The 12,593-nt window shown below is 40.4% G+C and overlaps 1 protein-coding gene across 5 annotated transcripts in view; it reads left to right on the forward strand.

Moving 5' to 3' along the window:
* The window catches only part of PLD5 (phospholipase D family member 5), a 388,941-nt gene that overhangs the window by 282,618 nt on the left and 93,730 nt on the right, over positions 1-12,593 (forward strand). The window contains exon 2 of one of the 5 annotated variants that reach the window (XM_019527438.1): positions 4,232-4,278. The exons of the other annotated variants lie outside the window; for them this stretch is intronic. The gene's annotated coding sequence lies outside the window, so the exon portion shown is untranslated. The remainder of the gene's footprint in view (positions 1-4,231; positions 4,279-12,593) is intronic. 5 annotated transcript variants of the gene reach the window in all.

Consider the following 12,593-nt stretch of genomic DNA (forward strand, 5'->3'; position numbering starts at 1 on the left):
CTTCTGACCCTACTTCTATGATTCTATGATTCTATGAATTTTTTGGACTTGTGGGGACACCCATTGCCTGGACAACATGGTCTCACAGTCTGGAGGTTGAGCACTCCTAGTCTAGAGCATTAAAGAACCCAGAGAGGTTGCAGCTCAAAAAGTGCTAGACCGCAAAGTAGAATAAGGATCTTTTGAGCTTCCAGGTGGCTCTTGCTTTTGCAAGTGTCTTGTATCAACGACTGTCATGTGGAATTTGTTCATTTGCCAGAGACTGTAAACATGACCAGTCTAAAAAGAAGCTTGATAAGAAAGAAACTGCACAGGGAGAAGTGGGAAGTGGGTGGAAGTTGTTGGAACTGAGAGAGTGGGATGAGAATTCTGGGGCAGACTCACTCCCCTTATGTAAAGCCAGGTATACAGGCTCTGTGTGAAGAAACTTAGCATTGCTGGAAGGTGAAATTCATTTCCACTTCAGTAAGATGACAGGCTGCCATGCAGTTGTTGTGGTTGCTGCATGTCAGTAGCTTTGATCTCACATGTAAAGAAATCTAAAGTCCATCCCTTGTCTTCCATCTCTTGTCCTCTACTTACATCACTTCTTGCCACCCTTGAAAGTGTGGCACATCCTCAGTTATGCCCATGTGGCTGCAGAGCTATCCAGCTCCACGTGGGAGCTTTTTAGGGAGGTTTAAAATCTGCAGAGAGCTTTTACCAAGTGATACCTTTGTCTTTTGTGAGCCATAGTTTTCAGCAGCGGTTGTGTTCTTCATATGCCAGGGAGAAGATTGGAGAGTGAACAAGTGGTTTGAGTAACCAGACCTGTCTAATAGTGCAATCCCAGTGTCTTCAGTGGAGTTATGCTTGGAATGAATTTGAATCTTTTTGAGGATCCTTGGTACTTTTATCACCCTTATGCTCTTCCTGATCCTGCACCAGCTGGTGATAGAGCATTCTTCAGTTCTCCAACCTTTGTCAGATAGCTTCTTCCTACTTCTTTCCCCTTAAAGTCAGAAGAGGGTTTGCTGTTTTTCTCTCTTGGGGACAGTTGGCAATGATTAATCCCAGTATAACAGTCACTAGCAGCCAAATCAAGCTGTTTCATTTATGAATGTAAATTTATAATTGAAAAAGTAAACAAGCCTAAATAGTCTCCTGGGTAAAGTTGCCAAAATAATTATTGGACTGGATATAAGCTTTGGTATTGTTTCTTCAAGTCCTGTGTAATATAAATATAAGTCCTAGGGTAATATCTAGGTTTCACTGAAGTCAGTGGTAAAAATTTTGATTTCTGGCATCAAGATTTTACCCCTTGTTTTCCATACCCATGTGTATATCTCCCCAGTGTCTATCTTCTGTAAACTGAAACTTATCCTGTAGTAAGAATTTGGTACACCAAATATATAGCTATAGCCTTCTTTATTCTTCCTGCTTTCTGACAGTTGCTTTTTCCCAATTGTTTTCAAAGTTATTGTTTTAGCTTTTTCTTAGCTGCTATGTTGTGGTTTCAGTCTACCAGATTGAAATATTTCCTATATCCCTCCTACTCCTTGTGCTTAATTATGTATTGTTTTTTGTTCTTGAATAGCATGGAATATTATTGTCCCCAGTTAGCACTTTGTTTTGTCATTTCTTATGTGTATGGAATCTAAATCTGCTACTAATTATGATCTTATTTTACCAGATAGAGAATGTTAATGCTTTTTAAGGGACAGTGATGGATTTGCTTTCTGAAATTGCCTCCCCCCCAGCTCCCTTTTTACTGGCTATTATCTTATACCATTCACTCTAAATTATTTATATATTTGTATATTCATTTGTATTTATTTTGATTGAAAAAATATAATAGGAGAGCCTATCTTGAACCCCTAGCCCAAATTACACCAGAACAAAACAAAAATCATTAGTAGCCAACACCACAGTGCAGCCAAGGAAGCCAAGGTGGTAGAAGTTGAATGGCTCTATAGAGACTTAGAAAAAAAGTGTTTTACATATCAAATTAAAAGTTCATGGTTCCTTTTTATGTTTCTTTTTGTACACTGCTGGTGTCGTATGTAGTTTTACAGTTATCATGCCTATATGACCATAGCACTTTGCCTTGAGGTCATGACTATATTTCTTTTCTTTATGGTTAGATGTGATAAAGGGGCGATAGAAATTTGGGAGTCTCAATATAGAAAAGGTCGAGAGCATTTATTTTAAGGTTCTTGTTCTTTATTGTGAACTTGGATATGATTTGATGTAGAGATTTTCATTAGAGGTGATTCTGTGTGTTGCATAACCTAGGGCTCTAGATTCTCACTTCCATTTAAGGAAATTACAAGACTTCCCTTTAGTTTAGAATAGTTAGACCTAAGATGGGTAGCAGGATAAATCCTTGAATACTTAAAATGTTGTTAGAAAGAGAATAGTGATAAGTTATTCACTGTGATCACTGGGGCAAAGACCAGAATAAATTGGGTCAATTTGCAAGAAAGATAATTTAAGATAGTTGTTAAGGGGAAAAAAATGTGAGTAAGGATACATAGGAAAAAGCTGCGTAGGGAGGTTATAGAGTTTCCTTCACTGGAAATTTCTAAGGACAGCAACTATCTGTTAGGGATAGTCTAAGTACATTTGGATACTGTCTTAGAGTAGAGGGAAGGAACTGAAGAGCTATTAAGGTCCCTGCTAGCCTTGCATTTCTATGACTGTGAAATGACAGAAGCATCACTTTTTTATTTTTTCCCCTCAAGTAAGCCTATAGGTCAGGGATAGGCAAAATACAGCCCATGAGCTAGATCCAGACTGCCAAGAGATTTTATCTGGCCTGTGGTGGGTCCTTCGACTCTGCCCAACCCAGGCATAGGAGGCAGCCTGGGTCATGCTACATGCTGCTGGTCACACTGCCCCCAGTGTGCAGCAGGGCTGGGGCAGCACAGCAGCTAGACTCAGCTACCGGGCAGCCCTGGTGGTAGCAGCTCCTTGCAGCTGCACTGCCAATGTCACCACTGCCACCAGACCTAGCCTTGCTGCCTGGGCTCTACTGCCTGGGCATCCATTGCATCTGCTCTGAACCCACCACACCTGGCAGGGAGCAGCATCTGGGAGCAGGATGGGTGGCTGGGGCCAGAGTCAAGGCCAGGATTGAAGGGCTGTGACAGTGCAGGACTATGCTGGGAGTGGCTAGGAGCTCTGCAATTCATGACCTCATGCTGTCACTGTCCCATGATCCCAGCCCTGGCCCCAGCCCTGCCCACCCATCCCACTCCTGGATGCTGCTCCCTGCCTGCCTGCCCATAGTCCCAACCCATCCACCTGGTGGAGCGCACCCTGCCTGTGGGTGTCCTGGGTTGGTCTTCATGGAGACCCTGCCCACCTGCCAGCTCTGTCCAGTGCCCTTCGTCATGGGTGTAGGGCTGATGGGACAGGATGGAACTCAATGTCTCACTTGTCCTTCTCCAAAATCCTTAGATTGGCTGTAGGCCCAACGGTGCAATAAGGAACAGGAACTGATTTCATTAGGGGAAGGGGGAGGAAAGAAGGAGAAAAATAGTTTCATCAGCTTGCCAAAGTATGTGAAGGCTGGTTTGTCTATGAATTATCACTGCCTTGCTAAATTTTGAGGACAGAAGAATGAATGGTTTTTCTTCCTGGCAATTACCTGTGTGGCACTTCTTATAAAACATGGGTTTGAAAAATCCTTGCAAAAATGTGAGTTTTCTGAGAAGATTACTCTAATTTATAATGACACAACCAACTGCTTTCAATCCATGGTGGCCTGTGAGGAGGGTAAGGGAAATCCCACGTTGAGGGCTGAAATCAGAGGGTCATGTTTGATTTGCCAGGAGCTGTGCTTTAATTTTGTTACTGGTCTGAATATTTTGTTTAGTGAGTCTTTTTTTGTCATTATGTTTGGCTTTGCATGTGCTGAATGGGTATAGCAGAGTGATAACAGGGCATGTCCTCAACTCAGTGAGGGGGGCTTCAAGCTCTGCACGGCACCATTAAAATACCAACATTCAAAAGTATGGATGCTCCATGGGAATGTCAGAATGCTCATGACAGCTGTGGCTTGGCTGATGACCCAAGGGCAAGGGGAAACTTAATTCCAGTACTAATCCCGTTCATTCCCTCCTAGCCCAGGATCAGAGGTACAGGGTATATAGGGGAGGTGGGGCATGCACTGAAAATTCCCACCCTTTTGAAATGCAGCAATAGCAGCAGCAGCAAAATCAGGCTCATTTTCTCATTCACTTTGCAGGGAAGAGTGAAACAGGATCCTGTGATGAGGTGGCAAACAGAATGGGGGTAAGTTATCCTGCAAGGAGAAAATAATGTGGGCATGATAGAAATAGCTGTTTTATAGATTTAAGGAGAGTGGTAAGAGGAGAGCAAAACAAAAAAGATTCCTCTGATAGTCCCTTGGAGCTTCTGTATTTTGAATGTTGACAATTTCCAAAATTCTGCTCTGGCCACACTTTAAGACTGGGGTTTCCAAGAGCAGCCAATGGAAATCCCACTGCCAGAGCCTTTGGCATTTAGTTTGAGAATGAATCTTGATTTACTGACATCTAGGTTTGGTCCTATTCTATTATTACTTCATATTCCCCAGATATGCACACAGTTAAATAGATTTGTGCTTTGGATTTAGTTTGTATTACTTGCTAGCGGAGGTTATTGTATTCTCATTATATATGATACGTTTTACTGGTGTGTCCCATGGTAGGATTTGCAGTTTGTGCCAATCAATCAGACCACAAGTCCAAGCAGAAAGAGGTTATCATTCATTCAGATCCACCCGTGTTCCTGTTGGAGGCTTGTGCAGCAGAAGCCACTGTTACAGTGTTTTAAGGCTTAAAGTATGCCCCTCTGTTTTCAGCAGCTGAGGTTTAGGGACAAGGTGCATATTGTATGAATGAAAATATTGGTATCAATTAGACCAGAGTTAGACAGAAAGAATATGAGAATGATGCTATTATCTCTAGAACTTACTCTACTGATTTTTTGCCTCTGTCTCCTGAGCCCTGTTTTGGAAGGACAGACCATCCTTGGATTTTTAAAATAATGTGTTGGGCACTTAACTAATGTGTTGGTGCATCCCAGTGGGAGATAGGTGCTTCCCTAGTGCATGAAGTGAGAGGTAGAGTTTAAGCAACCCCCCTCTCTTTGATATTTTCTACAAGAAGTAGTTTAAGTAGCTCCTTTCTGTGAATACTTAAAATGCCAGACTCTTCCTTTGCATCACTCAGGGACCCCACTCACCTTACTTGGACCTGTGAATTCTGTTAGTGTCAAGACACAAAGGTTAGACATTGTCACACTCAGTAATGCAATATCTTTGTATCCTTTTGTGTCCTACATTTTAGACAGTTTAGAAAGAGTCCAGCATAGGGAAACAAAAACTATCAAGGACCTGGGAGATATGGCTTATGAGGAAAGGTTGAAGGAACTAGTGTTATTGAGCCTAGAGAAGAGAAAATTGAGGGAATATTTGCTAACAGTCTTCAAATGCCTGAAAGATGATTATAGAGAGGATGGCGATGGGCTTTTCTCTGTGGCTCTAGGAAACAGGCCTAGGAGCACTAGCCTCAAGTGGCAGCAGGGGAAATTGAGGATGAAGACTAGAAGGAACTTTCTGACTGAGTATGGTCAGACACTAGATCAGGCTACCTAGAAAAATTATGGAATCTCCATCTTTGGAACCTTTCAAAAGCATGTTAGACAGACACTTGGCAGGCATGGTCCAATGCTTAATAATAACCTTCATATCCTAATATCCAGCCTAAATTTTCCTTGCTGCACTTTAAGATCATGACTCCTTGTCCTGTCCCATTCCACAGAGAACAGTCTATCTTCATCCTTCATATAACCACCCTTCAGGTATTTGAAGACTGTTAGCAAAACCCCCTTCACCAGAAGAAATAATTCTCGTTCTTTCAGCCTGTCCTTTCTTGAAGTGAGTGGCCCAAAACTGGATACGGTTCTCCAGGTGAGGCCATCCCAGTGACAAATATACCAGAAGAATCACTTTCCTTGATTTGCAAGTGATGCTTCTGTTAATACAATCCAGCATGCTATTGGTCTTTTTGCAACAAGAGGACACTGTTGACTCATCTTCAATTTATAGTCCATGATAGCCCCCAAGTTTTTTTCTGTAGTACTGTAGACTTCCTCAGTCTGGATTTGAACATATGATTATTCTGTATGAAGTGCAGGACTTTGCACTTGCCCTTATTGAATTTCATCCAACTGATTGCTGAACATTTCTCCAATTTGTCAAGGTCATTCTGAATCCTAACCCTGGGGTGTCTGTAGCTCTACCCATCTTGGTGTTATCTATAAATTTGATAAGTGTTCACTTAGTTCCACTTTCCAAATTGTTAATGAAAATATTAAACAATAACTGGCCTAGGACAGACTCCTCGGGAACTCCATTAGAAACCTCCTCCTATTTAAGCACTGAGCCATTTATCACTTGTTGAACACAGTGATCCAACCATTTAGACCAGGTATGCTTTGAGAAACTTCACATCCATGGCATAGGCCTTTGCCACTTAAATTAGTACTGAGAGTATCAGTAGACTAAGCAACAAATGAGGCAAGGGTTCTGTAGGGAATACAATGTGATCAGGTAATTAAAAATTGTCATAGTGCACAGGAACAGGGAGACTGGACTAGGCTGGAGGGGAAATTTTAATGGATGTGTTTCTTAACTTGGCTACCTTTAATGTGTATGTATGTACAAGTTCCTTGTTTTTTTTAAAGTAATTTGAAAAAAAAATCCGAAAAAATAGAAATATTATCACATTGTATTATATTGACACTGCATCAGTGATCACCTGCTCGGAGTAGCTGCAGCTCCCTGCTGCAGCCACCAGGGACTTCCCGAATCATCAAAGTGCTCCGAATCTTTGCCGAATTTGGATATTCAGCTACCGAGTTGAGCTGAATCTCTTCCAAATCAAATCACCACCCAAAGCTTCACACAGCCCTAGGAGAAAGCAAGGAGAGAGGAGGGTCACCTGGACTGACCCAAGTGATGGGCAGAGAGAGGAGGAGGTGTGAAGAAATCTGATATAAAATACTTTAAACTGATGGGTAATATAACAAGAGCAATATACGTTCAGCACAGGAGTTCTTTATTGTCTTGCTTGGATACGTACACATTTGGGCATGTTTTGCTTTGTTCTGTTAGTTCCCAAAATGGAGAGTTTTCTTACTATTAAGAATATGTGACTCAAACAACAGGGCTCAGCCTGTGGTTTCAGGGTGTTCTTATTTCTATTGACTATACTCTGCATGTTCCCATCATTTACCTGGTAACAAAGAGATCTAGTAAGGGTGCCTTACTACCCTTTTGCTGGTCACAGGCGTCTTGGCTCTGTTCAGAAACTGTATAATTGACAATACATTGGTTTATGTTGATCTGTGCCTCCAACCGATCATTTTAAAGATTTAAGAGCATAACAATGTTTCTGTGTGCTTTCTATCCCTCTTAAGTCCATCACATGGATTTTCCTGACCATGACACAGGACAACTCAGTATGTGTCCTCATAGTTTCCATTTTAATGTGATAAAGTCAAATCACAATTTTAAAGTTCCATTAAATATATCAAAAAGGCTGATCACAATAGTAGATACGGCATGAAACTCGCAACTCTGTTGTCATGCCTTTCATGTCTTGCAATATCTGTCTTGTATGATTTTTAACCAGAAATACCAGGCCCACAGTAAATAACAAAGTCCAGCCTCAGTTATTATTCAGGCTGAGAGAGCAAGAAGAAACTGCCAAAGCCAAACATCCAAAAGTGACTTGTGACTTTTGTGTGTCTAACTTAAGACACATTGGCCATGATTTTCAGAGGTGTCAAGCTCTCGTGTAATCTTGTTGCAAACACCTGTAATCTTCCTTAAAAAACATGCCTTAAATATTCCCCCAACTGTTTTCCTTGCCATGGCCCTACCACCAGAGGCCAGGCTACCCAGAGGAAAGAGGACTGGCAGAAGGCAGGGGCAACCCAGATTTTTTTTCCCCTGGTCTCAGGCAGTTTGTCAGGATATTGTTTTAATAGGCCACCAATGGCATATGGATCTGCCAGGTAGAGAGGAAGGGTCAACATATTTACTTGCTTGAGTCTGAAAATGTCTGTTGATGGCACTATCTACAGAATATGATATGCTCCTGAGGCACTCAGCAGTCTGTTACCAATATGACTTATTGTCATTTCTGTGTCTGTTAATTACTAACCCTCTGGTTACTTGGTTCTTCAGTTTGCTTATAGCAGAAATGGGTAACACTTGAACAGAAAAATGTATCTATTAAATAGAGCATGTGAAGTAGGAAGCAGTCACAGATATTTGCTAGCAATGCTTGGGAATTTTTTTTCCTGAATTATTGCTATATGGGGCCAAGAAGGATTTTTTCCCTGCCTGTGGCTATAAATGTTGGAGGTTGTTTTGCCTTTCTCATAAGAATTAGGTGTTGGCTACAGCCAAGGCTGAGGTGTGCCAATGCTCCTGCTGGAAGTAAAACTAAGGGGTGCCTGGTTAGAGGGCCTTGCCCCCACTCGAGGTCAGATTGATCACCACATTTGGAATTAGGATTAGTAGAGACGGTGGGGGAGGGTGTTCCTTTGTAGTAGGGGGCACGGTCCTCTTCTTTGAATCTCTTGATGCATTTTAATAACCCTTGCTAGGTTGGGACATTTATAATGATTATTCCCCACTTTACCTGTAGCAGTTAAGGTACTTTTGATGTTTGGAGGCAATAGGTCTGGAAGCTATACAACAGTGTTCAGTGTGTAGTTTTAGGAACAGGTTAAGGACTTGCATTAGATAGTGTGGAAAGGGGTGATTCTGCACTGAGCAGTGAATCATACTAGATAACTAAGGGTCTACTGAACTTGAGGTGGATGCCGGCTGATTTTGTGGGCAGACTGTGAGGCTGGCTGCCATTTTTGCAGGTTAAGCATGGTGGGTCCTCTCTGATTGGCCAAGGGGATCTCGTAGTCCTGCCCCTTCCTGCTGATTGACTGCAAAGGCTCTCTGTCATGTGGGCCCGCCCCTTGCCACCAACTGGTTGGTGGCAAGGGGTGCGTCTGTATAGTGGACAGCCCTCACAGCGAATCAGTGGCAAGAGCATCAGCCATCTTGCTGTACCAGCAGCCCTCTCTTTCCCTCCCTATGATGGGCTGCACTGCTGGGTACTGAGGCAAAGACATTTAATCAGGGCCTTGGGAGATCTGAGTCTTGTTTCTGGCTCTGTCACAGACTTCTCTGTGTGAGGGAGGGCAAGTCACTTAGGCCATCCTTCTACTTCCTCTGTAGCATTGCTTCATTCATAGACAGGAGGCTAAGCTTTTAATTCCTCATATTCATGATGAAAATGTGTCCCTGCATCCCTGAATTTATGGATGCTTCATGGTAAGTAACTTAGGATACAAGCAAATGCCTCTCTTTGGGTGGGGGGGAAGTGTATGCTTTTACTAATCCCTCTATTATATTCATAATTGCATAATAATTCAGAATGTTTTATATAACGTAGGAGTATTTTAATTAGCAAATAAAACACAGTCTTACATTACCAGTGATGTTACTGGTAATATAATAGTTATAATAGCTTTCTATTCAGAAATGATGTGCTTGTCTCCAAAATCAACTCAGAAAATTATTTCTCCCAACCAGAACAACAAACTTTTTAATAGAGTTATCTACTAAATAAAAAGCTTTACTTCAGATAATAATGGAAAGATAAAAGACAAGGAAAAAATAAAACAAATAGAATGCATCTTTTCCACTGCAGTTTATTGTGTAATAATTTTGTCTCTATAGAACCATCAGATTCAAGAAGACGCACTCAGGAAATTTTCTTTAGATAATTACGTGGGCTAAGAGGCAGCTTAGCCCTGTGAAAGAAAATAAAATTGCATTTATGAATACTGCACTCAGCTCCCTGAAGTTACGTTTGAACTGTTTTTCACACAGTTCACTAGAGTGAAATAGTTTAGCCTCTTTTAGGGCAATTTAAACTTTCTGATTGATTGTGCTGATGTTATATCCATTTCTTGTATGCCAAATATTAAAGATTTACACATTATTCTTAATCTGTGCGTATATACTACGTACAGGTATGCAATATATATACATACAAGTGTGTTTAATCTAGTTCCACATAAAAAGAAAGGTTGCAATTAAAACAACTTCAAATATCCTTAATTCATGATTTATTAGTTAATGGAACCTTATGACATGCAATATACAAAACAATGGCCCGTGACCCTCTCTGTTTTACAGTATAATTGCATATGCCATGAAAGATAAGCAATCTGGTTGTGAAAACAAAACAGAAGAGGTGTAAATTACTTGCATGGGACATAGTTATCAGTCAATAAAATGATTGATTTCACTCATGCTGGGTGTGTCTACATGTGCAGTTAATGAGACTGAATATACCCTGACTAATCCTGATGTAATTTATTGTGCTGCTGGATTTTATATGCATCTGAGGGGACTACCTGGCAGTGCAGTAAATTAGCCTACTGCTCCTTAATTGCTGTGCACCTGTAGACAGTGATGCTTTACTTAGATGCTTTACTGCATATCTATTTCTAGGCACCCATATTCAGAAACTTGGGCTCATAGCAAAACTTAAAATTGCACCTTGGGTTTTTTTCATTGATTTTTTTTTAAATTCTTTTTCTATATTTACTACTCAGCAAATTCCTGTGAACTGCCTTTCAGTGGTCAAATATTTTTAAGCCTGTAACAACTGTATCTGCCCACACCTGAATAAACCTAAAATGTATAAGTTCTATCCTCCAAACTTTTACTTTCCAAGATAGACAGAGGTACTACAGCTCTCATGAAGAGCCAACATTTACTGTCTCATTTTCTGATTTTAATCCTTAATAAATACAAAATTGTTGTTAATTTATACATGATGCAACCTCAGCTATCTTTCTTGCTTTCTTACTGAGTTACGTGCACAAGTTGTTCTGAATCTTATCACCTTAATACTGTGGTGCAGGTGCTGAGCTGCTCACCAGGAATTATGCTGTGCTATTGGCTTGGGGGCATGTAGCAGTGTTACTCATTTTTATTTGTACTAGCTAAACCCATGCTTCATTGTGGAAGATTAATTTGATTTTTAAATTTTTTATAACCTTTTGTCATAATCATCATCATCTTCATTTTATGGTTTATGCATTGTTGCCTGTTCCAACTTCAAAAGCTTTCAGACCATCATTTCTATCTCCTTTCTACTCTTCTAGTTTGTAATGATCAGGCCTCCAGAATAAGAGATTTAATTTATAAGAAGATTTTCAATACATTTTTCATCCTATTGCTGTGCTATCAGTTGTTTTTTGGGAAGCCTCTTCCCTTTTCTTCCAGACTCTATATTCCTTTTACTGTCTGATTACTCTTGTAAACATACATGCCTTTACCAACCTGCTTTATAAAAACAGTCTGTCCATTGTATAACATCTAGGACCTCCCTTTCTTGCAGTTTGATTTTTTTAAAAACACATTAACAATAATAACAGTTCCAACCATCTCCCCAGACCTGGAAGTTCTTAAAAATTGCTTCCCATAGACTCTTCAGTCTCCATAATAGATCCAAAGAGTATCAGTCTCAGTTCCCCTGACGATGCAGTAAGAAGATGCTTGGAACGTTTTCATTTTTCAGTGAAACGACAGCCCTTCCTGCCCTCAGTTTAGACAAACCCTTTCAATAAAAGCAAAATAATTCAATTCAGAAAGGCTACTACCCATGCTTCAAGTGCCCCATGCCTTCTTCCTCCTTTATGATGTGAGCTGGACTTCCCAAGAGGAAATTATGATATCTTGAGATTTGTTTTGAAGTCAAAGAGGGATGACAGGTCACAACAGTTGAACCTTGCGGGAAGAAAAAAGGTTCTGAAAAGTTTTGATTTGGAGATTATATAAAAAATGCAAACATTGGTTATTTACAGTGTTTGTGTTTCAAAATACCATTTTAAAGTTAAATGTTTATATCAGAGCCCTATAGACGCTATTCAAACAGACTACTATTCAAACAAAACCCATTACCTACAATACATTTAAATTTAAGTGCTATTTTAAAACATGGCACTATTTAGTAGAGTGCCTTGAAATCCATTCAGGGGTACTATGAAGCACCAAGTAATATTAGCACTGTTAGGTGTGCAAACCTGATTCCCAAGGCAGACCTATATATTGCAAGTAGAAATCCAGCGTCACAAACACACTGACTTAATTGTGGTCTTTCTGAGTTCTTTCTTCAACAGAAGAATTTCAGTATTTTTTTTCATAATAAAAAAAAGAGTGAAAACTCTGAGCTGGCATTTTTGGAGGGGGATCTGGATCCTAACAAGGTGTTCTTTGAATCTAAAAAGGTTGAGAACCACTGACTTAGTACTTAGCACCTTGGAGAATATGTTTGCCTGTCATTTCCATCCCATAGGCTCCATGAAATACATGTTGTTTTTTTTCTTAAATCTATACAAGGCCCCAAACCTTTTCTAGACTTGCCTTACTCTTCTGCCAAATTCTGCTTTACTTTGGATCTGCCACCACCAACCTGCCAGAGCGCATAAACAGTCATGCTTTGTGTGATTCCACT

This window comes from Gavialis gangeticus, unplaced genomic scaffold (assembly GCF_001723915.1).
Source record: "Gavialis gangeticus isolate Ggan-Ray unplaced genomic scaffold, GavGan_comp1, whole genome shotgun sequence".
Classification (NCBI taxonomy): domain Eukaryota; kingdom Metazoa; phylum Chordata; order Crocodylia; family Gavialidae; genus Gavialis; species Gavialis gangeticus.